This window comes from Mus caroli, unplaced genomic scaffold, assembly GCF_978045245.1.
Source record: "Mus caroli unplaced genomic scaffold, Mus_caroli_1 scaffold_2, whole genome shotgun sequence".
Taxonomy (NCBI): domain Eukaryota; kingdom Metazoa; phylum Chordata; class Mammalia; order Rodentia; family Muridae; genus Mus; species Mus caroli.
The window spans coordinates 160,606,010-160,632,737 of record NW_028227257.1 but is presented as its reverse complement, the minus strand read 5'-3'; positions in this window follow the sequence as shown (position 1 = coordinate 160,632,737).

Genomic DNA, 26,728 nt, shown 5'->3' with positions numbered 1-26,728 from the left:
TCTTCTTTATCAAAAGTCAGGTGTTCCTAGATGTTCTGATTTATGTCTGGATCTTAAATTTGATTCCATTTGTCAGTCTGCTTTTCTGCCAGTGCCATTAAGTTTTTATTACTGTAGCTCTGCAGTACAGTTTGATGTCCAAAGTAGTGATATCCCCAGCAGTTCTTTCAGTATTTAGGATTGTATTACCTATCATTTTTCTTTTTTTAATTCTGTGTTTGCATATGAAATTGATTTTTTCAATTTATGTGAAGAATCATGTTTGATTTTTAACAGGGATTGCATTGAGTCTGTAGATTACTTTTGCTGGGATTACCACTTTTTCAATAATAATCCTACCAATGTTGAACATGAGAGATCTTTTCCATCTATTAATATCTTTTTTTAGTTATTTTATTTATGTGTATTTCAAATGTTGCCCCCATCTCTGCTTCCCCTTTGCAAGCCCCCTATCCTGTCCCCTTCCCCCTGCCTCTATGAGGGTGCTCCACCACCCACTCCCAACTCACCACCCTATTATCCCCCTATGCTGGGGCATCAAGCCTCTATAGGACCAAGGGCCTCCCCTCCCATTGATGCCAGATAAGGGAATCCTCTGCTACATCTGTGGCTAGGGTCTTGGGGTGCCTCCATGTATATTCTTTGGCTGGTGGTTTAGTCCCAGGGACCTCTTGGGATATTGTTGTTCTTCCTATGGGGTTACAATTCCCTCAGTTCCTCCAGTCCTTCCCCTAACTCTTCCATTTGGGATCCAATGCTCAGTCAGATGGTTGACTTTGAGCATCCTCCTTAGCAGAGCCTCTCAGGGACTGTTACACCAGGCTCCTGTCAGCAAGCACTTCTTGGTATCAGCAATAGTGTCTGGGTTTGGCATCTGCAGATAGGGTGGACCCTAGGTGAGGCAGTCTCTGGATGGCCTTTCCTTTAGTCTTTGCTCCACTCTTAATCTCTGTATTTTCTTTAGACAAGAACAATCTGGATTAAATTTTTTGAGATGGGAAGCCCCATCCCTAATCCAGGGGCTGTGCCTATCCACTGGAAATGATCATTACATATTCTATCTCCCCTGTGCTGGGTATTTCAGCTAAGGTCATCCCGACTGGGTCCTGGGAAACTCTTGCTTCCATGACATCTGGGACTTTCTAGTGGCAACCACCAGTTCTCCATCCACCACTGCTACAGACCACTGTTCAATGTCTTGACCTTGTCTGTACTTCTCCATCTCCTCCCACACCTGATTCTGCCCCCTTTAATCCTCTCCTCCTTTCACCCTCCCAGATTCCTCCCTCCCTCTATCTCCTACGATTATTTTGTTCCCCCTTCTATGTAGGGCTAAAGCATCCACACTTTTATCTTCCTTCTTCTTGAGCTTCATATGGTCTATGAGTTGTATTGTGGGTATTCACAGCTTTTTTCCAAATATCCACTTATCAGTGAGTACATACCATGTGCGTTTTGTGAGTCAGTTGCCTCACTCAGGATGATATTTTCTAGTTCCATCCATTTGTCTAAGAATTTCCTGAAGCCATTGTTTTTAATAGCAGAGTAGTATTCCACTGTGTAAATGTACCACATTTTCTGTATCCATTCCTCAGTTGAGAGACATCTGGGTTCTTTTGAGCCTCTGGCTATTATAAATTAAGCTGCTATGAACATAGTGGAGCATGTGTCCTTGTTATATGTAGGAGTATTTTTTGGGTATATGCCAAGGAGTGGTATAGCTAGGTCCTCAGACAGAACTCTTTCCAACTTTCTGAGGAACTGCCAGACTGTTTGCCAGAGTGGTTGTACCATCTTGCAATCCCGCCAACAATGGAGGAGTGAGAACACTTCTTTCTCCACATCCTCGCCAGCATCTGCTGTCACCAGAGTTTTTGATCTTAGCCATTCTGACTGGTGTGAGGTGGAATCTCAGGGTTGTTTTAATTTGCATTTTCCTGATGACTAAGGATGTTGAAGATTTCTTTAGGTGTTTCTCTGACATTTGAGATTCCTCAGTTGAGAATTCTCTGTTTAGCTCTGTACTCCATTTTTTAAATTGGGTTATTTGGTTCTCTGGAATCTTGGATTCTTTGTATGTATTGGATATTAGCCCTCTAACAGACATAGGATTGATAAATACCATTTCCCAGTTTGGGGGTTGCCATTTTGTACCACTGACAGTGTCCTTTGTCTTACAGAAGCTTTTAAATTTTATGAGGGCTCACTTGTTAATTGTTGATCTTAGAGCATGAGCCATTGGTATTCTATTCAGGAAATGTTCCCCTCTGCCAATGTGTTCCAGGTTCTTTTCCACTTTCTCTTCTATTAGATTCAGTGTATCTGGTTTATGTGGAGGTCCTTGATCCACTTGGACTTGAGCTTTATACAAGGAGATAAGAATAGATAAATTTTCATTCTTCAACATGCCAACCGACAGTTCAACCAGCACCATTTGTTGAATATGCTGTCTTTTTTCCACTTGATGGTTTTGGCTTCTTTGTCAAATATCAGGTAACCATAGGTTTGTCGGTTCATTTCTGGGTTTTCAATTCAAGTCCATTGATCTACCTGTCTGTCTCTGTACCAATACCATGAAGTGTTTATCACTATTGCTCTATAGTACAGCTTGAGGTCAAAGATAGTGATTCCCCCAGAAGGTCTTTTATTGTTGAGAATAGTTTTCACTACCTGATTTTTGGTTATTCCAGATGAATTTGAGAATTGCTCTTTCTATCTCTGTGAAGAATTCAGTTGGAATTTCAGTGAGGATTGCATTGAATCTGTAGATTGTTTTGGTAAGATGGCCATTTTCACTATGTTAATCCTGTACATCCATGAGCCTGAGACATCTTTCCATCTTCTGAGGTCTTCTTTGATTTCTTTCTTCAGAGACTTAAAGTTTTGTCATACAGAACTTACACTTGCTTGGTTAGAGTCACTTCAAAATGTTTTATATTATTTGTGACTATTGTGAAGGGTGTCATTTCCCTAATTTCTTTCTCAACCCATTTATCCTTTGAATAGAAAAAGGCTACTAGTTTGTTTGAGTTAATTTTATATCCAGCCACTTTGCTGAAGTTGTTTATCAGCTGTAGGAGTTTCTTGTGGAATATTTGGAGTCACTTAAGTATGCAAATATCATCTACAAATAGAGATACCTTGACTTCTTTTCCAACTTGTATCCCTTGATCTTCTTTTGTTGTCTAATTGCTCTAGCTAGAACTTTGATTATTATATTGAGTAAATAGGAAAAGAGTAGGCAGCATTGTCTAGTCCCTGATTTTAGTGGGATTACTTCAAGTTTCTCTACATTTAGTTTGATGTTGATTATTGGTTTGCTGTATATTGCTTTTATTATGTTGAGATAAGGGCCTTGAATTCCTGATCTTTCCAAGACTTTTAACATGACATCTATTCATATATTTTTCCAATGTCTTTTATTTGCTCAGTTAGAATTATCTCAGGATATGTTTTGGAAACTATTGTAAAAGGTTGTATCTCCCTGATTTCTTTCATAGTCCATTTGTCATTTGTATATAGGAAAGCTACAGGTTTTGTGAATTATTTTTGTATTCTGCTACTTTTCTTAAATGGCTTGCCAGCTTTAGATGTTTTTTGATCAACTTTTTAAAATATTTTATGTATAAATTCATATCATCTTCAAATAACAATATTTTGAGTTCTTTCTTTCAATTTGTGTTTCTTTGGTCTCCTCCAGTTGTCTTATTGCTCTAGCTAAGACTTTAAGTAACACATTGAATAGGTAGGGAAACAGGGAAAAACCTTGTCTTGTTCCTGAATTTAGTGGAAATGTTAGAATTTCTCTCCATTTAGGTTGATGTTGGCTATGGGCTTTCTGTAAATTGCCTTTATTATGATGTTTGTCGCTTGTATCCCTGATCTTTCCAGGACTTTTATCATGAAGCTGTGTCAGTTTGTCAAATGCCTTTTCTGCATCTAATGAGATGACTGTCATTTTGCCTTTTAGTCTGTTCATGTGGTAGATTATATTTATTAATTCACATAACTTGTATGATCCTTACATCTCTGAAGTCAACTTAATTGTGGTGGATGTTCTTTTTGATGTGTTGCTGGATTCACTTTGCAAGAATTTTATTGAGACTTGTTACACTAAAGTTCATATGAAATATTGGTCTGAATTTTTTTTAATTGTTGGGTCTTTGTGTGGTTTAGGTATCAAGGTAATAGGGGCTTCATTAAAAGAATTATGAAATGCTTCTTTGGTTTCTATTTTGTGAAATAATTTGAGGAACATTAAAATTAATTCTTGCTTGAAAGTGTAGTAGAAATCTATGCTGAATCAATCTGGCCCTGGGCTTTTTTCTTTGGTTGGGAGACTTTTAATTAATGGTTCTATTTCACTAGGGGTTGTTAGTTCCTTTAAATTGCTTGTCTGATCATGATTTAACTTTATTAATTTGTATACATCGAAAAACATATCCATTTCTTTTAGTTTTCCAGTTGATGCAGTACAAATTTTTAAAAATTATGTCTTCATAATTCTGTGGTGCCTGCTCTAACATTCACCTGTTGCGGTAAAACTCCAACCCAAATATGCCCTGGCAATGAAAACACAACTCAGCTAATATGAATACATGATGTGCACCTAGATTGAGCAGATCTACCACTACACTACCATCTTCCACGTCTATGAGACCCCTTAGAACTTGCAGTTTCTCCAGGTCATGTGCTGCTGCTCTGCTTTGCTTCTTCTTCTTCTTCCTCTGGCCCTCCCCCTCTTCATTTTCTCCTTCTTTCTACCCATCTTCTGTTCTACCTTCCCTTTATCTGTCCAATCATCAGCCCTCCTTTATTTTATAAATTAAGGTGGGAAGCAGGTTTACAGGAAGTCACCTGAGTGCTGACTCATTCCTTGTTTATAACCCCTCACAGGAGAATGGAATTAACATCACATATAATTAGCCCCAGGGCTATCCATAACATTCACCCTTTCATTTCTATTTTTATTAATTTGAATATTTTCTTCTTTTAGTTACTTTGGATAATTGGTTGATTTTCTTGGAGAACTAATTCTTCATTTCATTGATTCTTTACATTGTTTTGTTGTTTCTATTCTATTGGTTGCAGCCCTATTCTATTGGTTTGATCATATGATGCCATCTACTATTTGGGGGTATTATTTTTTTCCTGTTGTTATAGAGATTTCATGTATTCTGTTAAGTTACTAACAGGAGATTTCTGCAGTCTTATGTTAGCATTTAATGCTATAAACCTGCCTCTTAGAACTGGTTTGGATATGTTGTGTTTTCATTTTCAATAAATTCTAAATGTTTTAAATTTCCTTCTTGATTTCTCTCTTAACTCATTTTTCATCCAGTGATGAAATTGTTCAGTTTCCATGAATCTCTATACATTCTGCTATTGCTAATATCCAGCTTTAATTCATGGTGGCCAGATAGGACACAGGGTATTAATTTAGTTTTCTTACTTTGCAGAGATTTGCTTTGTATCAAGTATATGGTCAGTTTTAGAGGAAGTACACAAGCAGCTGAGAAGAAAGCATTTTTAATGTTTAGGTGGAATGTTCTGTAGATGTCTGCTAGATCCATTTGATTTATGACATGATTTAATGCCAGCATTTCTCCAGTTATTATCTGAATGACCTGTCTATTGGCAAGAGTGTTGGAAGCCTTATCAGTGTGTCTGCTGGCTAGAGTTATCTGAAAGAATGGAACTTTAATTGAGAAACTGCTTCCATAAGATCCTACTGTAGGACATTTTCTTAATTACTTATTGATGGGGAAGGGGCCCAGCCTATTGTGGGTGAGGCTACCCCTGGGCTGGTAGTCCTGAGTTCCATAAGAAAACAAGCTGAGCAAGTCATGGGGAGCAAGTCAGTAAGCAACACCTCTCTGCATCAGCTCCTGCCTCCAGTTTCCTGCCCTGTTTGAGTTTCTGTACTAACTTGCTTCAGTGAAAAACAATGATGTGGAAATATATGCCAAACAAATGCTTTCCTCCTTGAGTTGCTTTTGATCATGTTTCTTCAAAGCAATATTCTTTCTTTGCTCTATACACTTTATGTTTTGATTATCACGTGTCATATAGAATTTTTATATGATTCTGTCTATTTGCTGTTCTGTATGTTTCTTGTACACCTCCATTTCTCTTCTACTGTTTTGTTAAAATATTCTGTACCCTACCAACCACTGTTGTTTTATTTTGTTTTGTCTGTCTTTCCTCTATCCCCATTGTGTGTAGATTTTATTTTTTTCATACTGCCTCTGAGTTCCTAGCTTTTCCTTGTGCCTGGAATACATACATTCATACATACATACATACATACATACATACATACATACATGCACACACACACACACACACACACACATACACACACATTTGATTAACCATTTCTTTGATGGGTATCCATTTCTTCTACCTTATATTCAACATTTGAGAATCTCTTTTCCATGTCTTGTAATTTATTAATGAGGCTTACTTCTGAAATTATTGTTTGACATTCTAAATTTTATTTCCAGTGTCAGTTCATGTATTCCTTAGTGACTTTATTTCTACATTTGTGTCTTGAACTGTTTTCATCATTTTCTTTCATCCTTTTCTTTGTATTCTCACTTTATTCATTAAGGCATTTATTCATATCCTATTTAAGGTCCTTGATTCACAATTGACATTTTGAAGAACTTGTCTTATGATCCAGCTAAATTGAATTTCTCAGGTCCTGTTGCAATAGTACTACTGACTTCTGTAGGAGGCATTCTATCCTGGTTGTTGGTGTTGGTGTCTTTGTGCTGTGACCTGGGCATCTGGAGTGAAGCTATTTGAGGTGTTTCTTAGTGTACATATCTGGTCTGGTCTTTGTAGGGTGGGTGTTCTGCTCTGTGGTTTTCCCTCTGTGAGTTTTATGCATATGTGATTGCTGTGGGGTCTCTGGTAGTAAGTGCTTCCACATACCAGTAACATGAAGGACTGGAGATGGTTCAGGAGGAAAGACTGAAGGAATGTGGGAAAGATCTAGGGGATTGGGTCTGCATCAAGAGGCAGAGTCTGTAGGAACTGGAAGTTGAGTGGAAAGAGGAGATCCTTCAGACAAGCTGCTACAAGACTAAGAACAAGTATGGAGAGATCATAATGGAGAGGAAGTACAGTGAAAATTGCCTAACTCCTTCCCAACCTACTGTGGCCACTGGGGATCCATGGTGAAAAGTGCCCGGTGGATCAGTGCTAACACAAAGAAATAGAGATGGGCCACAGGGAAAGCCGAGAGGGTCAGTGGGAAAGAGCTAAGCTGAGTTTGCATCAAGGGACAAAGTCCCCAGGAAAGGGATGTATGGTGAGAGGAGGGGTTCCCACAGACAAGCTGCAGTGAAGGGTGAGTCTAGGGAAAAGAAATGAAAAAGCTTGAGGGACCCTGGCTCGGCATCAAGCATCCTTTCATTCTCTTAGAAAACCACCAATGCTGTCATGGGGACCCACCCTTGTGACTCCTAGAGTTCCTCATGGTTCCAATCTCAAATTTCAATAGCATATAATTTTAGTTTTATGTTTCCAATTCACAAATTTGGAATATGTACTCATACTAAGACTATGGCTCAGCTTAATGATGGTGAAATGACAGAGAACATTCCATTACTACTACTATATTTATTATATTTTAAATGACTCATTAAGTTTTTCCATTTTATTGAAAATGTACTCTTTTCTCATACACTATATCCTGATTATATTTTCCCTCCCTCTGTGCATCCCAGCTCCTCCGCATCCTCACCCTCCTCCAGATCCACTCCCTTCCTGTCTCTCATAAAAAAAAAAAAGGAGCAGACTTCTAACAATCAAACCTGTCAAGAGAATGCTCTTCTTACTGTGAACTAGGTTTCAGGTTATGGCAAACTTACTTCCATCATGGGAAACATGTCTCTGGTGAAGTGTGTATATTGGGATGCTTATATCCAAAAGGAATTGAATGCTTTTTCTCAGGCATTGAAATAAAAAGTCCCTTTTCTGATATGGGAGCTTAAAATGAACAGCATGGGGCCCAGAGACCCAATTTTCTGATGCAGTGTGCAGATTCTATCAGTGATGGTACTTGCTTTTGCCCTGGGATCATCTACTCAATGGCTTTAGTTTAAGACTCTAGCACATGGATATGGCTTCCATCTCACAGCATCTCAAAGCTGCTACCTTTCTGCTCTCATATAGATGGTTCAGGAGTGCAAGAGCATTGCTTAAACTTTGCAATAGAAATCAGAGTGCAGTCTGCAAAGCCCCAGATTGATCTGTTCAAGCTGTCCAGCACTATACCTGGAATTGTAAGATTATGCTATTCCCTGGGCAGTTGGTGATTTTTTTTTCTTTCTACAAGGGTATTCAGGGATACCAGATAGTACCTGAGGCTGGTTACAATGAGTTGTCCATGGCTTCTTCAGAACACAAGACCCCTGAGCTTGGCTCATAACACTGTGTCTAATTTGTAATTAGCAGCATACTGGTATTTACTTGGTTCTGAGTTTATATGTCTGTGACATAATACATACTTGGGGGAATAGAGAGATTAATAAGTGGTCTGTTTTCTTGGAGTACAGGAGCTCTCTTCCCAGAACCCATGGTGGATAGGCTTCAATTGCTTGAAACTGCAGCTTTAGGGATCTCATGCCCTCTTCTGTCCTCCATGAACACTTCAACATGTGTGTGTGTGTGTGTGTGCATCACACAAACAAATGGATCTTTTTTAAAAAGTAATATATTTAGTCTTAGCTTCTGCTTCCTGGTACAAGAGCTTTTAAAGCCCTTCACGTTTCCCCATTCCTATGGGTGATTTTTATATGCAAAAAAAATAGCTGGTGGTTTCTTAGATAACTTTAAGATGAATGTTGAGATTGCCTAAGTGTCAACCTGATGACTACTCTGTTGGGAGTTCTGACAAACTCCCATCACTAGTGACAGAGAGGAGTTTGAAATTGACATCAGCCACTAATAGTCAATGATTGCATCAAGCACGCACAAAATATAGGACGTGCATAAAAACACTAGGTAGCAAACACTCCAGAGTAGTGGGAGGCAGAGCCCTCTGAGAGAGAAGGAGCTTTGCACCACCTCCTGCACTCCAACTGTGCCTTCATTTGACTGTTTACCCACATACATTTTTTTATTTTGCTTTGTGTGTGTGTGTGTGTGTGTGAGAGAGAGAGAGAGAGAGAGAGAGAGAGAGAGAGAGAGAGAGAGAGAGAGCATGCATGGAGGTATGCTTACCCATGGTGGATGTGTGAGGATGTCATAATGGCTTCCTCAATCTTTCCTTTCTTTCTTTTGTTTTATGGATAGGGTCTCTCACTTATCTGGAGTTCACAGTTTTGACTAAACTGGCTGGCCAGTAAGCTCCGCAGGATCTACCTCTCAATTTCCCTACATGGGATCATAAATACACAGTACATAGCTACATAGAAACATACCCAACTTATACACAGTTCTGGATGTCTGGATTCAAGGGTCCTTATATTTGAGTATCAAGCATTTTAACTAATGAGCAATTGTCCTTCTCCATCTATGTTCTCTGTATAGTTGTTTATATTATATAAACCAATGATATGGGATCATTGCCCTGGCTTCACCGAGATGCTGCACTTGCTAAACCTTAGGGGGAAGTTGTAGGAGTCAGCAAGTTGTTATCAAATCAGAAATAAATGTGTGAAGCCTTTGGAGCCAGTGTTTGTAATTGAAGTGTGGCCAGGATTGTGAGTTGAGCCATTAATCTGTAAAGTCTGTGCTAACTCCAAATAGTATCAGAATGAAAAATGAATTCATTCCTATCTCTTTCAGTTGTGTTTGGACAGGTTACTCTCTCTAAACTTGATATCTGAGACTGGAGAGGGAGCAATAGAACAATACCTCTTTTTTGAAGTACCTAATTAAATGAGAATTAAAGCACAGTAGTCAAAGGAAAAGCTAAAGGAACAGTCAAACTCCAGAGATAAAGGAGAGAATAGTGTACTTGTGCCAATCAAGACTCTTTCCCATAGTGAATTTTAGAATGTGCATACCCACACCCCATCTCTGTGGCTGAACTCTCTACTCAAGGGAAACTGCTTCTGGAGAAGTGGGGTCGAAATAGCTCAGACCTGTTAGTTCTTACAAAAGAGAAGGGACGGATCAACTCAGCCCTACTATCTTCTTCCTGCCCCTTATTCAAATTGAATGACTTCTTATCAGGAGGATTTGGAAATAGAAGGAGTGAAAAGAATAAGGTGTCATCTTTGCCAGTTTTCTTTACTGTGCTAAAATCCTGAAATAAATCGACTTATAAAAAGGAAAATGTTATTTTGGCTCACAGATTAAAATGTTTAAGTTCCTAGTTGTTTGGAATTGATTCTTAGGGCATGTGTTGGGGCAGAACATCATGGTGAAAGCACATGGTAGAAGAAGCCTTTGCACCTCATGGAAGCAGAGAGAGAGAGAGAGAGAGAGAGAGAGAGAGAGAGAGAGAGAGAGAGAGAGCTGGGTCCTCTTCAATGTCACCATTTATTCTTTTAGGTCTTGTTTTCCCAAAGTCCCACTACCTCCTAATAGCATTGTAGATTGATAACTAAGTTTTAAACATCTGGACCTTTAGGAGGTTTCCAGGGTTAACACTTCCCGTGGTATGCTAGGCCCTTCCACATAAATCATTAATCAAGAAAATGGCCCATAGACATGACCACACACCAGTCCAGTAGAGAAAATCCCCCAGCCAAAATTTCTCTTCCATCCAGTGCTAGGTTTGTGTCAGGCTGACAAAAAGAAACCAAAATGGAACTATTTCCAATTCCTTGAAGCAGAATCTAACCATCTAGGCTTCTGGTAAAGGGAAGGAAGCACTGGATGTTAAGTCAAGAAAGTATCTGATATTCATTTCTCATCCTTGTGATTGGGCTAATCCTCATTCTACACAAAAATTATGTGGGCTGTAGAGAATCCTATATTTCAATATGTCCCCAATCATTAGGTGGCACCTGTCTCACACTGACAATTCTTCCTCTATCTCATGCACTGCCTCTATCTCACAGTGTGTTTTCAGGAGAGATTATAAGAGAAGAAAGTCTATCTTAAGGTATTTGAATTGCCTCGATATTTTTACTATAAATTTTTATTATTAGATATTTCCTTTATTACATTTCAAATGCTATCCTGAAATACCCCTATAACCTCCCACCATCAATTTTGGAAAATGTACCATAAGGTGCTGAGAAGAAGCTATATCCTTTTGTTTTAGGATAAAATGTTCTGTAGATATCTGTTAAAACCATTTGTTTCATAACTTCTGTTTCAATGTGTCTCTGTTTAGTTTCTGTTTCCAGGATGTGTCCATTGATGAGAGTGAGGTGTTGAAGTCTCCCACTATTATTGTGTGAGATGCAATGTGTGCTTTGAGCTTTACTAGAGTTTCCTTAATGAATGTGGCTGCCCTTGCATTTGGAGCATAGATATTCAGAATTGAGAGTTCATCTTGGAAGATTTTTACCTTTGATGAGTATGAAATGCCCCTCCTTTTTTTTTTTTTTTTTTCTTCATAACTTTGGGTTGGAAGTCGATTTTATTCACTATTAGAATGGCTACTCCAGCTTGTTTCTTCAGACCATTTGCTTGGAAAATTCTTTTCCAGCCTTTTACTCTGAGGTAGTGTCTGTCTTTGTCCCTGAGGTGGGTTTCCTGTATGCAGCAAAATGTTGGGTCCTGTTTGTGTAGCCACTCTTGTTAGTCTTTGTCTTTTTATTGGGGGATTGAGTCCATTGATATTAAGAGATATTAAGGAGTCGGGCGTGGTGGCGCACGCCTTTAATCCCAGCACTCGGGAGGCAGAGGGAGGCGGATTTCTGAGTTCGAGGCCAGCCTGGTCTACAAAGTGAGTTCCAGGACAGCCAGGGCTATACAGAGAAACCCTGTCTCAGAAAAAAACAAAAAACCAAAAAAAAAAAAAAAAAAAAAAAAAGAGAGAGAGAGAGATATTAAGGAAAAGTCATTGTTGCTTCCTGTTATTTTTGTTGTTAGACTTCGGATTCTGTTCTTGTGGCTATCTTCTTTGAGGTTTGTTGAAGGATTACTTTCTTGCTTTTTCTAGGGCATAGTTTCTGTCCTTGTGTTGGAGTTTTCCCTTTATTATCCTTTGAAGGGCTGGATTTGTGGAAAGATATTGTGTGAATTTGTTTTTGTCATAGAATACTTTGGTTTCTCCATCTATGGTAATTGAGAGTTTTGTTGAGTACTGTAGGCTGGGCTGGCATTTGTGTTCTCTTAGGGTCTGTATAACATCTGTCCAGGATCTTCTGGTTTTCATAGTCTCTGGTGAGAAGTCTAGTGTAACTCTGATATGTCTGTCTTTATATGTTACTTGACCTTTTCCCCTTACTGCTCTTAATATTCTATCTTTATTTAGTGCATTTGTTGTTCTGATTATGTGTCGGGAGAAATTTCTTTTCTGGTCCAGTCTATTTGGAATCCTGTAGGCTTCTTGTATGTTCATGGGCATCTCTTTCTTTAGGTTTGGGAAGTTTTCTTGTATAATTTTGTTGAAGATATTTACTGGCCCATTAAGTTGAAAATCTTCATTCTTATCTATACCTATTATTCTTAGGTTTGGTCTTCTCATTATGTCTTGGATTTCCTGGATATTTTGAGTTAGGATCTTTTCGAATTTGCATTTTCTTTGATTGTTGTGTCCATGTTCTCTATGGAATCTTCTGCACCTGAGATTCTCTCTTCCATCTCTTGTATTCTGTTGCTGATGCTCACATCTGTGGTTCCTGATTTCTTTCCTAGGGTTTCTGTCTCCAGAGTTGTCTCCCTTTGGGTTTTCTTTATTGTTTCTACTTCCCTTTTTAGATCTTGGATGGTTTTGTTCACTTCCATCCCTCATTTGGTTATGTTTTCCTGTAATTCTTTAAGGCATTTTTGTGTTTCCTCTTTAAGGTCTTCTACTTGTTTAGCAGTGTTCTCCTGTATTTCTTTAAGAGAGTTATTAATGCCCTTCTTAAAATCCTCTACCAGCCTCATGAGATATGATTTTAAATCCAATCTTGCTTTTTGGGTGTGTTATGGTATCCAGGACTCACTGTGGTGGGAGTACTGGGTTCTGATGATGCTGAGTGGTCTTGCTTTCTGTTAGTAAAAGTCTTCCATTTGCCTTTCGTCATCTGGTAATCTCTGGCTTTAGTTGTTATAGCTGTCTCTGGCTGGAGTTTGTTCCTCCTATGATTCTGTTAGCCTCTGTCAGTACTCCTAAGAGTCCAACTCTCTCCTGAGTCCCAGTGGTCAGAACACTCTGCAGGCAAGCTCTCCTCTTGCAGGGAAGGTGCACAGAGGTCTGGAGCTCAGATCCACCTCTTCGCTGAAGATGAAGTCCCGAATGGACCCTGTCCAATAAGTTGTGTTGCTTCTGTGACCCACAAGTTCTCCTGCTCAGACTGGTCTCTAAGAGACCTGGGATACAAGATGGTGCTCTCACCTGAGTGCCAGTGATAGAGCCCTTCTTGGATGAGGACTCTCCTCTGGCAGGGAAGGTTCCCAGAGTTCTGAGTCTCAGCTCCACCTCCTGACTGAGGATGAAGGCCGGAAGGGACCCTGTCCAAGGAGCTCTGTTGCTTCTGCGGCCCACTTGCTCTCCTGCGCAGACTGGTCTGTGAGAGACCTGGGATACAAGATGGCGCTCTCACCTGCGTCCCAGGGTCAGAGCCCTCTGTAGAGGCTGATTCTACTCAGTGATCCTAAGATCCTGAGTGTGTTAGGGCACCTGCGGCATGGAGAGTCCTCTGGGAACCTTGGGACCATCTGTCGAGTTTGCGCCCAAGGTGGCACAGGGCTGGCACCAACAGGAACTTTAAATATCTTTATATTCTCAAAATAGTAACACTTTTGCTTGCCTGGAATTCCTCTATCCAGCAATAAGTTGTGTGTGGGGTGGAGGGACTGCATGTGGGTGTGGTTGTGGGTAGAGGTGTGGATGTGTGGTGTGTTTAATGGTTAAAGCTTTCCCTCAATACACTTTTCTTTCAGATCTGAGAATCTTTTGTAAAACTCTCAGTAAATTGGAGATGCCATTTCAAAAACTCAAATCAAAGGCTATTAGACTATAAAGGGAGGATGACATCATGCCAGTGCCTTTCATGTGAGATGAGAAGTAAATGTTCAGAAAGTGAAATCACACCAAAGGTAAAATGATCACACACTGGACTTTCAGTCAGAGATCTTCAGGATGGACTTGTAAGTCCTCTGCTTTCCCCAAAATAATTTTCCCCAAATATTTTTCTGGTTTTGTGTTTCCAGATAGTCACCTGGTTTGTGCACTGGAGTTCTGCAGCAGACTTACATACAAACAGATGTGCTGTTCAGGCCTCCGGGGACAGTGAGATTCTTTCTCTTAATTCTGAGAACAATGTGTGATAAACCAAATGTCATACTGAACATAAGACTTTATATATGGAGAAAATCCATATATAAAGCAGTTGATTCAATGGGAAAGATTGTAAGTGTGAACTTGAATAGTCCTGTCATTCTGCAGTGGTCCCGTAGATCAAGGGGTGCACATTGTTGTCACAATAAAACCCACCAATGAGAGCTCTTGGCACAGAATCTTGCTCTCTGCCTAAATGCATTGCTTAGAGCTCGTATCTCTAGCTGCATATGTAGCAGAAGATGGCCTAGTCGGCCATCACTGGGATGAGAGGCCCCTTGGTATTGCAAACTTTATATGCCCTAGTACAGGGGAATGCCAGGGCCAAGAAGTGGGTGTGGGTGGGTAGGGGAGCAGGGCAGAGGGAGGGTATAGGGAACTTTCAGGATAGCATTTGAAATGTATATAAAGAAAATATCTAATAAAAAAAAGAAAAGAAAAGAAAAAGAGAGAGAGAGAGAAATTGCTAAGCTGTCTACCTCTTTAAGTTGTCTGGCTTTTGTCTTGTCATCAAGCAATTCTGTCCCTTCTGGAGACCTTGTGCTTTTGATTTTACAAGCTAGCCACATCTGGAGCTCCTGTGGAGCAGGCTATGTTCCAGACCTACCAGTGAATACAAAATTATTTCTAGCTCTTTATGTTGGAAGCAAATGGTAGAATCTAGCAGAAAACATTGCTTTTAAGACCAGCTTTTTGAGAAAGAAGCTTCGCAGAACAGCAGTGAATTTGAGTTTTCCCTACTATAGTAACACTTTTTTCCTTTCCAATTGCCTTGCCTTTGTTACTTGTTTGTTTGGGTCCACGCAGCTATTCACATAATATGTAGCTGCTGAACACCTGCTATGCAAACATTACTCGAACTCAAGATTGTGTATTAAACATAAAACAACAGGCTCTTTGTCCTTGTGGGGCTTGGAGCCTTAGGATATGTAATGAAGGATCACTGAGATAACTTAGACAGTGCTCAACATGTGTCCTGGGACATGGCTAATGCTCTGTGCCGTTTACAGAGAGAAGCTGAAGTACTTGAAACTCATGGAGTCACACAGTTTATAAAGAACTTGAGTACTTGAAAAGTGGCTGGAAAATATTTTCTTCATTTCCACATTAGAGATTTAAACATTACAGGTTGATAGAGACTCAGTGATCATGATAACTGGAGAGATCTTGGAGGATTGCTGACATTTCCTGCTGACTCTGTCCGAATGACAAGAAGAAGACACCAAACATGCAAAGGACAGACAAGGGACAACAAGGATCAAGTTGACAAGGCACAAACAAAAATATAAAAAGAAGACTTTTGTGGAGGCAGGCACACACCTGTAATCTTAGTGCTCACCCCAGAGGCTGGGGCAAGAGGATCAGAAGTTCAAAGCCCACCTGGGCTACATGGCAAGACACTATCTTAAAATACAATGAAGTGCAAAGGTGACAGGCAAGTTGAAGGAATGAGGTACAAGATGAGGTTGCCTGCTGAGTACAGATCAAGTGTGGCTTTGGAAAACCATAGCAGGAGTTTGAATATCTATCATGAGTTTTAATACTGCTATGCAAAAACACAAAACAAAATGCATTTTAAAACACTCCTGCCCAGTCGGAGGACAGTGACCTGCCCTGCAGGGAGCGCCATCTTGGCTCCGGGACTCCGCCGAACTTAGTCTACAGGTTAGAGTGAGGACCACAGAGGCAGACAGCTTCTGGGACAGGCGGGAGCCACAGAGCCGCTGAGGCAGCACCCTTTTGGGGCCGCAGACATCCGGCACCCTCCCAGTCGGAGGACAGTGACCTGCCCTGCAGGGAGCGCCATCTTGGCTCCGGGACTCCGCCAAGCTTAGTCTCTACAGGTCAGAGTGGGGACCACGGGGGCAGACGGCTTCTGGGACAGGCAGGAGCCACAGAGCCGCTGAGGCAGCACCCTTTTGGGGCCGCAGACTTCCGGCACCCTCCCAGCCGGAGGACAGAGACCTGCCCTGCAGAGAGCGCCATCTTGGCTCCGGGACTCCGCCGAACTTAGTCTACAGGTTAGAGTGAGGACCACAGAGGCAGACAGCTTCTGGGACAGGCGGGAGCCACAGAGCCGCTGAGGCAGCACCCTTTTGGGGCCGCAGACTTCCGGCACCCTCCCAGCCGGAGGACAGAGACCTGCCCTGCAGGGAACGCCATCTTGGCTCCGGGACTCCGCCAAACTTAGTCTGTACAGGTCTGCTGACAGAGGATACTCAGAATCCCCAGAAGAACAACCTCTGAACAGAGACAACTATAACAACTCCAGAGATTACCAGATGGCGAGAGGTAAAGGTAAGAATCTTACTAACAGAAACCAAGACCACTCACCATCATCAGGACCCAGCACTCCCACTTCGCCCAGTCCAGGGCACCCCAACACACCTGAAAAACTAGACCTGGATTTAAAAGCATATCTCATGATGATGGTAGAGGACATCAAGAAGGACTTTAAAGAACTACAGGAGAACATGGCTAAAGAGTTACAAGTCCTTAAAGAAAAACAGGAAAACACAAACAAACTGGTAGAAGTCCTTAAAGAGAAACAGGAAAACACATCCAATCAGATGATGGAAATGAACAAAACCATACTAGACCTAAAAAGGGAAGTAGACACAATAAAGAAAACCCAAAATGAGGCAACACTGGAGATAGAAACCCTAGGAAAGAAATCTGGAACCATAGATGCAAGCATCAGCAACAGAATACAAGAGATGGAAGAGAGAATCTCAGGTGCAGAAGATTCCATAGAGAACATGGGCACAACAATCAAGGAAAATGGAAAATGCAAAAAGATCCTAACTCAAAACATCCAGGAAATACAGGACACAATGAGAAGACCAAACCTACGGATAATAGGAGTGGATGAGAATGAAGATTTTCAACTCAAAGGACCAGCAAACATCTTCAACAAAATTATAGAAGAAAACTTCCCAAATCTAAAGAAAGAGATGCCCATGAACATACAAGAAGCCTACAGAACTCCAAATAGGCTGGACCAGAAAAGAAATACCTCCCGACACATAATAATCAGAACAACAAATGCACTAAATAAAGATAGAATACTAAAAGCAGTAAGAGAAAAAGGCCAAGTAACATATAAAGGCAAGCCTATCAGAATTACACCAGATTTTTCACCAGAGACTATGAAAGCTAGAAGATCCTGGACAGATGTTATACAGACACTAAAAGAACACAAATTCCAGCCCAAGCTACTATACCCAGCCAAACTCTCAATTAACATAGATGGAGAAACCAAAGTATTCCACGACAAAGCCAAATTCACACATTATCTCTCCACGAATCCAGCCCTTCAAAGGATAATAACAGAAAAAAACCAATACAAGGACAGGAACCACGCCCTAGAAACAACAAGAAGGTAATCCCTCAACAAACCTAAAAGAAGACAGCCACAAGAACAGAATGCCAACTTTAACAACAAAAATTACAGGAAACAACAATTACTTTTCCTTAATATCTCTTAATATCAATGGACTCAACTCCCCGATAAAAAGACATAGACTAACAAACTGGCTACACAAACAAGACCCAACATTTTGCTGCTTACAAGAAACTCATCTCAGAGAAAAAGATAGACACTACCTCAGAATGAAAGGCTGGAAAACAATTTTCCAAGCAAATGGTCTGAAGAAACAAGCTGGAGTAGCCATTCTAATATCAGATAAGATTGACTTCCAACCCAAAGTCATTAAAAAAGACAGGGAGGGGCACTTCATACTCATCAAAGGTAAAATCCTCCAAGAGGAACTATCAATCCTGAATATCTATGCTCCAAATACAAAGGCAGCCTCATTCATTAAAGAAACTTTAGTAAATCTCAAAGCACACATTGCACCTCATACAATAATAGTGGGAGACTTCAACACACCATTTTCACCAATGGACAGATCATGGAAACAGAAACTAAACAGGGACACAGTGAAACTAACAGAAGTTATGGATCAAATGGATCTGGCAGATATCTACAGAACATTTTACCCTAAAACAAAAGGATACACCTTCTTCTCAGCACCTCATGGTACCTTCTCCAAAATTGACCACGTAATTGGGCACAAAACAGGACTCAACAGATACAAAAACATTGAAATTGTCCCATGCATCCTATCAGATCACCATGGACTAAGGCTGATCTTCAATAACAAAATTAATAATAGAAAGCCAACCTTCACGTGGAAACTGAACAACACTCTTCTCAATGATACCTTGGTCAAGGAAGGAATAAAGAAAGAAATTAAGGACTTTTTAGAGTTCAATGAAAATGAAGCCACAACATACCCAAACTTATGGGACGCAATGAAAGCATTTCTAAGAGGAAAACTCATAGCTCTGAGTGCCTCCAAAAGGAAACTAGAAAGAGCACACATTAGCAGCTTGACAACACACCTAAAAGCACTAGAACAAAAGGAAGCAAATTCACCCAAGAGGAGTAGACGGCAGGAAATAATCAAACTCAGGGGTGAAATCAACCAAGTGGAAACAAGAAAAACTATTCAAAGAATCAACCAATCAAGGAGCTGGTTCTTTGAGAAAATCAACAAGATAGATAAACCCTTAGCCAGACTCACTAGAGGGCACAGGGAAAGCATCCTAATTAACAAAATCAGAAATGAAAAAGGAGACATAACAACAGATCCTGAAGACATCCAAAACACCATCATATCCTTCTACCAAAGGCTATACTCAACAAAACTGGAGAACCTGGATGAAATGGAGAAGTTCCTAGACAGATACCAGGTACCAAAGTTGAATCAAGATCAGGTTAATGATCTAAACAGCCCTATATCCCCCAAAGAAATAGAAGCAGTCATTAATACTCTCCCAACCAAAAAAAGCCCAGGACCAGATGGGTTTAGTGCAGAGTTCTATCAGACCTTCAAAGAAGATCTAATCCCAGTTCTTCACAAACTATTCCACAAAATAGAAACAGAAGGTACTCTACCCAACTCATTCTATGAAGCCACAATTACTCTGATACCTAAACCACAAAAAGACCCAACAAAGATAGAAAACTTCAGACCAATATCCCTTATGAATATTGATGCAAAAATCCTCAATAAAATTCTTGCTAACCGAATCCAAGAACACATCAAAACAATCATCCATCCTGACCAAGTAGGTTTCATCCCAGGGATGCAGGGATGGTTCAATATACGGAAATCCATCAACGTAATCCAGTATATAAACAAACTCAAAGACAAAAACCACATGGTCATCTCGTTAGATGCGGAAAAAGCATTTGACAAGATCCAACACCCATTCATGATAAAAGTCTTGGAAAGATCAGGAATTCAAGGCCCATACCTAAACATGATAAAAGCAATCTACAGCAAACCAGTAGCCAACATCAAAGTAAATGGTGAGAAGCTTGAAGCAATCCCTCTAAAATCAGGGACTAGACAAGGCTGTCCACTTTCTCCATACCTATTCAACATTGTACTTGAAGTCCTAGCCAGAGCAATTCGACAACAAAAGGAGATCAAAGGGATACAAATTGGAAAAGATGAAGTCAAAATATCACTTTTTGCAGATGATATGATAGTATATATAAGTGACCCTAAAAATTCCACCAGAGAACTCCTAAGCCTGATAAACAGCTTCGGTGAAGTAGCTGGATATAAAATTAACTCAAACAAATCAATGGCCTTTCTCTACACAAAGAATAAACAGGCTGAGAAAGAAATTAGGGAAACAACACCCTTCTCAATAGTCACAAATAATATAAAATATCTTGGCGTGACTCTAACTAAGGAAGTGAAAGATCTGTATGATAAAAACTTCAAGTCTCTGAAGAAAGAAATTATAGAAGATCTCAGAAGATGGAAAGATCTCCCATGCTCATGGATTGGCAGGATCAACATTGTAAAAATGGCTATCTTGCCAAAAGCAATCTACAGATTCAATGCAATCCCCATCAAAATTCCAACTCAATTCTTCAACGAATTAGAAAGTGCAATCTGCAAATTCATCTGGAATAACAAAAAACCTAGGATAGCAAAAACTCTTCTCAAGGATAAAAGAACCTCTGGTGGAATCACCATGCCGGACCTAAAGCTCTACTACAGAGCAATTGTGATAAAAACTGCATGGTACTGGTATAGTGACAGACAAATAGACCAATGGAATAGAATTGAAGACCCAGAAATGAACCCACACACCTACGGTCACTTGATCTTCGACAAGGAAGCTAAAAACATCCAGTGGAAGAAAGACAGCATTTTCAACAAATGGTGCTGGCACAACTGGTTGTTAACATGTAGAAGAATGCGAATCGATCCATTCCTATCTCCTTGTACTAAGGTCAAGTCTAAGTGGATCAAGGAACTTCACATAAAACCAGAGACACTGAAACTTATAGAGGAGAAAGTGGGGAAAAGCCTTGAAGATATGGGCACAGGGGAAAAATTCCTGAATAGAACAGTAATGGCTTGTGCTGTAAGATCGAGAATTGACAAGTGGGACCTCATGAAACTACAAAGCTTCTGCAAGGCTAAAGACACCATCAATAAGACAAAAAAACCACCAACAGATTGGGAAAGGATCTTCACCTATCCTAAATCAGATAAGGGACTAATATCCAATATATATAAAGAACTCAAGAAGGTGGACTCCAGAAAGTCAAATAACCCCATTAAAAAATGGGGCTCAGAACTGAACAAAGAATTCTCGCCTGAGGAATACCGAATGGCAGAGAAACACCTGAAAAAATGTTCAACATCCTTAATCATCAGGTAAATGCAAATCAAAACAACCCTGAGATTCCACCTCACACCAGTCAGAATGGCTAAGATCAAAAATTCAGGTGACAGCAGTTGCTGGCGAGGATGTGGAGAAAGAGGAACACTCCTCCATTGTTGGTGGGATTGCAAGCTTGTACAACCACTCTGGAAATCAGTCTGGCGGTTCCTCAGAAAATTGGACATAGTACTACCGGAGGATCCAGCAATACCTCTCCTGGGCATATATCCAGAAGATGTCCCAACCGGTAAAAAGGACACATGTTCCACTATGTTCATAGCAGCCCTATTTATAATAGCCAGAAGCTGGAAAGAACCCAGATGTCCCTCAACAGAGGAATGGATACAGAAATTATGGTACATTTACACAATGGAGTACTACTCAGCTATTAAAAAGAATGAATTTATGAAATTCCTAGCCAAATGGATGGACCTGGAGGGCATCATCTTGAGTGAAGTAACACAATCACAAAAGAACTCACACAATATGTATTCACTGATAAGTGGATATTAGCCCAAAACTTAGGATACCCAAGATTTAAGATACAATTTGCTAAACGCATGAAACTCAAGAAGAATGAAGACCAAAGTGTGGACACTGTGCACCTTCTTAGAATTGGGAACAAAACACCCAGGGAAGGAGTTACAGAGACAAAGTTCGTAGCGGTGATGAAAGGATGGACCATTTAGAGACTGCCGTATCCAGGGATCCATCCCATAATCAACTTCTAAACGCTGACACCATTGCATACACTAGCAAGATTTTGCTGAAAGGACCCAAATATAACTGTCTCTTGTGAGACGATGCTGGGGCCTAGCAAACACAGGAGTGGATGTTCACAGTCAGCTATTGGATGTATCACAGGGCTCCCAATGGAGAAGCTAGAGAACGTACCCAAGGAGCTAAAGGGATCTGCAACCCTATTGTTGGAACAACATGATGTACTAACCAGAACCCCGGAGCTCTTGTCTCTAGCTGCATATGTATCGAAAGATGGCCTAGTCAGCCATCAATGGAAAGAGAGGCCCATTGGACTCGCAAACTTTATATGCCCCAATATAGGGGAATGCCAGGGCCAAAAGAATGGGAATGGGTGGGTAGGGAAGTGGGGGGCGCTATGGGGGACTTTTGGGATAGCATTGGAAACGTAATTGAGGAAAATATGTAATAAAAATATAAAAAAAAAAAAAAAGAATGAATTTATGAAATTCCTAGCCAAATGGATGGACCTGGAGGGCATCATCTTGAGTGAAGTAACACAATCACAAAAGAACTCACATAATATGTATTCACTGATAAGTGGATATTAGCCCAAAACTTAGGATACCCAAGATTTAAGATACAATTTGCTAAACGCATGAAACTCAAGAAGAATGAAGACCAAAGTGTGGACACTGTGCACCTTCTCAGAATTGGGAACAAAACACCCAGGGAAGGAGTTACAGAGACAAAGTTCGTAGTGGTGATGAAAGGATGGACCATTTAGAGACTGCCGTACCCAGGGATCCATCCCATAATCAACTTCTAAACGCTGACACCATTGCATACACTAGCAAGATTTTGCTGAAAGGACCCAAATATAGCTGTCTCTTGTGAGACGATGCTGGGGCCTAGCAAACACAGGAGTGGATGTTCACAGTCAGCTATTGGATGTATCACAGGGCTCCCAATGGAGAAGCTAGAGTAAGTACCCAAGGAGGTAAAGGGATCTGCAACCCTATTGTTGGAACAACATGATGTACTAACTAGAACCCCGGAGCTCTTGTCTCTAGCTGCATATGTATCGAAAGATGGCCTAGTCAGCCATCAATGGAAAGAGAGGCCCATTGGACTTGCAAACTTTATATGCCCCAATATAGGGGAATGCCAGGGCCAAAAGAATGGGAATGGGTGGATAGGGAAGTGGGGGGGCGCTATTGGGGACTTTTGGGATAGCATTGGAAATGATATGAGGAAAATATGTAATAAAAATATTAAAAAAAAACACTCCTTTATTAGAACTTGTTTATGTAGCTCTTCATAAGATTTGTACAAAAAAGATAGAGGAAAAAATGGATACACTAATATAAGAGATTTGGAAATCAACCCCAGGACTTTTAAATAATACTAATATGTAAAAAACAATGTTAAGTGTCTGTAACATCTCCTATGCCATTAAAAATTATTATACAAGTTACACTTTAAAGTGTTTAAATTAAAGATCACTGGGAGGCCTTGTGAGGTGGTAGTGGCTCACAGTAGCAACACCCGCTTTTATATGAGGACCCCTGCTCTTAACTTTGCAGTAAACATTCGCCCCTGTTTCAGTGTTTCTGCAATTGGTTTGCTCCTGCCAATCGACATGACTATGTACATTCTACTGAAATATCTGGGGCTTTCAGATGTTATCATTGCATTTCTGCATCTTGCTGGGAAAGGGCAGTTTGAGAATAGGGTTATTTATAATCTTAGCAGAATATAAAGTCAGTAAAAAAGATGTTTTTGATACAACTATGTGATTCCTTGGCAAGCTATTAGACATTTGAGAACATTTTTTTCTTTTACACAATGTATACTAATCCCGACTGATTCTCAGCTAGCTCCTGGATGCTGATCCTTGTACATTTCTTACCACAGTTGGCTCTTGATATGGGCCTGCCCTCCCTCATGGGGTGCCTCCCACTGAACAACCAGCCATTTTTGGCTAAAGCTCATTGTCTTTTGTAAAAATACAGGACATATAATATGTCCTATGTCTAGTTAGAAAATCATGGTTATCTAGGGTACTGCAACAAACGACTTTTTTTCTTTAGTTCTTATCTTATGGATGACATGACACAACCATTTGTGAAGTGATGGTTTGTCTTCATTTTTATTTTCACATAAAATGTGCTATATAGCATGAATGCAGAATTACAACTGGTTGGAGCTCTCATATACTAGTCAGAGTCCTGGCAGAAGCACATGGATCACTTAAGTTGGGAACTTGAGAAGCATCTACTAAAGGAGGTTGTTGTAAAAATGGTGACCACTAAGGAATGATGTAGCTGTCCGAGACTGGTAGATGCAAGAGCTGTTACTAACTCATGGCCTGGAGGAATGAGGGAACACCAACTAGTGTTCATTGGACCATACATGAATGAAGAAGACCAACCAACAAGTGCTGTGACCACTGGCAAAAGGAAGTCCCAAAGTGACCAGGGAGAGAGTAGCAGAATAAACACCTTGGCTTTGTGCTCTCCATCTCTGCCAGGAACTGGTCTTGGTTTAAGGTCACCAGAAGCTAATAGGAAAAGGATTTTTTTGACACAGCTTCCATCTTCTGGGGTGCATAGAGAGTGGAGAAAGATGGAGAAGGCATCAGGAGGAGGAAACAGATGCTATTCATCACAGCTTACGTGGAGAACCAAGCCTGGAGCCAGTGTCACTCAAATATGTAATACATGAAAAATAGCAGAGCTCTCACTTCCTCAAAAGCATCCTCATTCATTCACCAAGTATCTGTTGAAGGGCTCAGATGTGCCAGGAAAACCAGATGAATTAAGCCAAATTCTCCAAGTCTTTAAAAAACAAAATACAACTTTACAGAATCTTAGAAGCATCATCTCTAAAAAGGCATAAGCAGTATGGTCAAGTCCAGAGGCTGAGCATACATCTTAGAACAAATTTATTTATGGAAAAGATTGATTAACTAGTAAAATTTTACACAGAGCAAGATCTTTTCAAAAGCATTTAAGTCTTATCATACAGAATTATCTGCGTGCTGTTTAAAATAGTGATATTTTTAACATTTTGTTTCATACCATTGATAACATATTTGGGGTTTTTTTTTTCCTCTACCAATCTAGTTCTAATGTAACTAGATATTGTTTTGGCTCAAAAATGAAGTAGGTTCTGCCCCACCCCTACCACCAAAGATCATACATTGAAAGCACAGTTTCCAGCTTATGGCACTGTTGAGAGGTGATTGGCTCAGGAGGGTGCTTATGTCATCAATGAAGCGGTGACATTTCATTAAATGCCATCTAGCTAAATGAGTTGTTAGGAAGTGTAGCCTTGTTGGAAAAAGAGTATCACCGGGGGGTGTGCCTTGGAAGAATGTCTCTTTATGTTAGCCCTTTCCTCTCATTTTCTTGTCTTTGCTTCCTAGACACAATAGGGTGAGCAGTTTTTCTCCACATACTCTCGCCATGATATTCTGGGTCCCACCCACCTCTCACCCCCCCCAACCCAAACAAACAGATAAGCATGGAATAAAGACCTCTTACACCCTAAACTGTACTAAAACCTCTTCTAAGTTTATCTGTCTTGGGTATTGTGTCGTAATAATGAAAAGTTAACATGGGTGTTTCCTCTCTTTAACCAATTAAGTAGAAGACTCTTATTCATACTTTACATTCTTCTGTTTCAGTGGCTCATAGTTCACTACAATAACTATGACATTGATTTGGGTATGGATTCTTTTGAAAAACAGAGACTAAACATAAAAGAGTTGGGAGGGATTGAAGAAGAGAAAATATTCACATAGTGTTTATTACAGTATATTTTTGTGCATGATTGATACATCAAGATTTATCTGGGGTATATTCATATGAGGGGGAATTTTAGTTCTTATAGGGTTGAGTTCTAGTTGCTGTTTGAAGTACTCACTAGAGTACAGGGACATAGACCCCATGAATAAAGGAGACCTCTGTAGTTGGTATTAACTTTTGCTTTACAAATATAAAAGCAGTACTTGGATAACTATGTGTGTTTCTCCAAAGTGTTTGAACCTAAATTAATACTTGAGATAATGATGAAGCAAAAAGAAATAAATGCAGAACGTTGCTTAGAATTAATAAATATGAAGATAAAATTAGAGCCATTCATAAGCCATTCATAAGCCTTGTTTGTGGGTTGTTATAATGATAGGCAAATTAAATACACTCAGAACCTGTTATAAACAATTGGTTGGCTGATTAGCCGAAGCTGTGGGTGTTTATAACATAGGAGCTACAGAGGCATTGTATTAGCATGTCAGCATTGGGTCTGACTGCGGTTATGTTACCCACTCCACATCCTGTGGAGTAAAATCAGCAAATTCTCTGCAGAACACTGAGCAGTCTGTTTACACACATTTTCCCTGTAAGCTGTGTAATGATGTTGATGCTAAAAATAGAATAAAATTCTGGATATTAAGATATCACTTGAACAGACTCAGAGGACAGCCCCATCACTGTGGAGCAGTGGTTTCTGATGAGAGTGTCCTGCTTTGGGTTCTGCTTCTAGAGACTCCACATGGCTTCTGGGAACCCAGCCTATGTTCCCTGCTAAGTGGCTACACCTGCACCTAGAGCAAAGCTCTCTCCTTTCCAGGCCTTCATTTCTATTTCCATTGTAAAATTATTGCTCTTGTTTTTAATGTTCACCAAGTTTTAATCCAGCTCTGAAATTCCATGTGTTTTCTGCTAAACAAAAATATTGCATAGTCCTAGTTTGAGTTTTAAGTTCTCTGGGACAAGACAGCCAAAACAAATATACTCATTTCCAATATTAAAATCTGGTGTAAATATTGATTTTAAGGCAAACCAATAACGCGGAGAAATC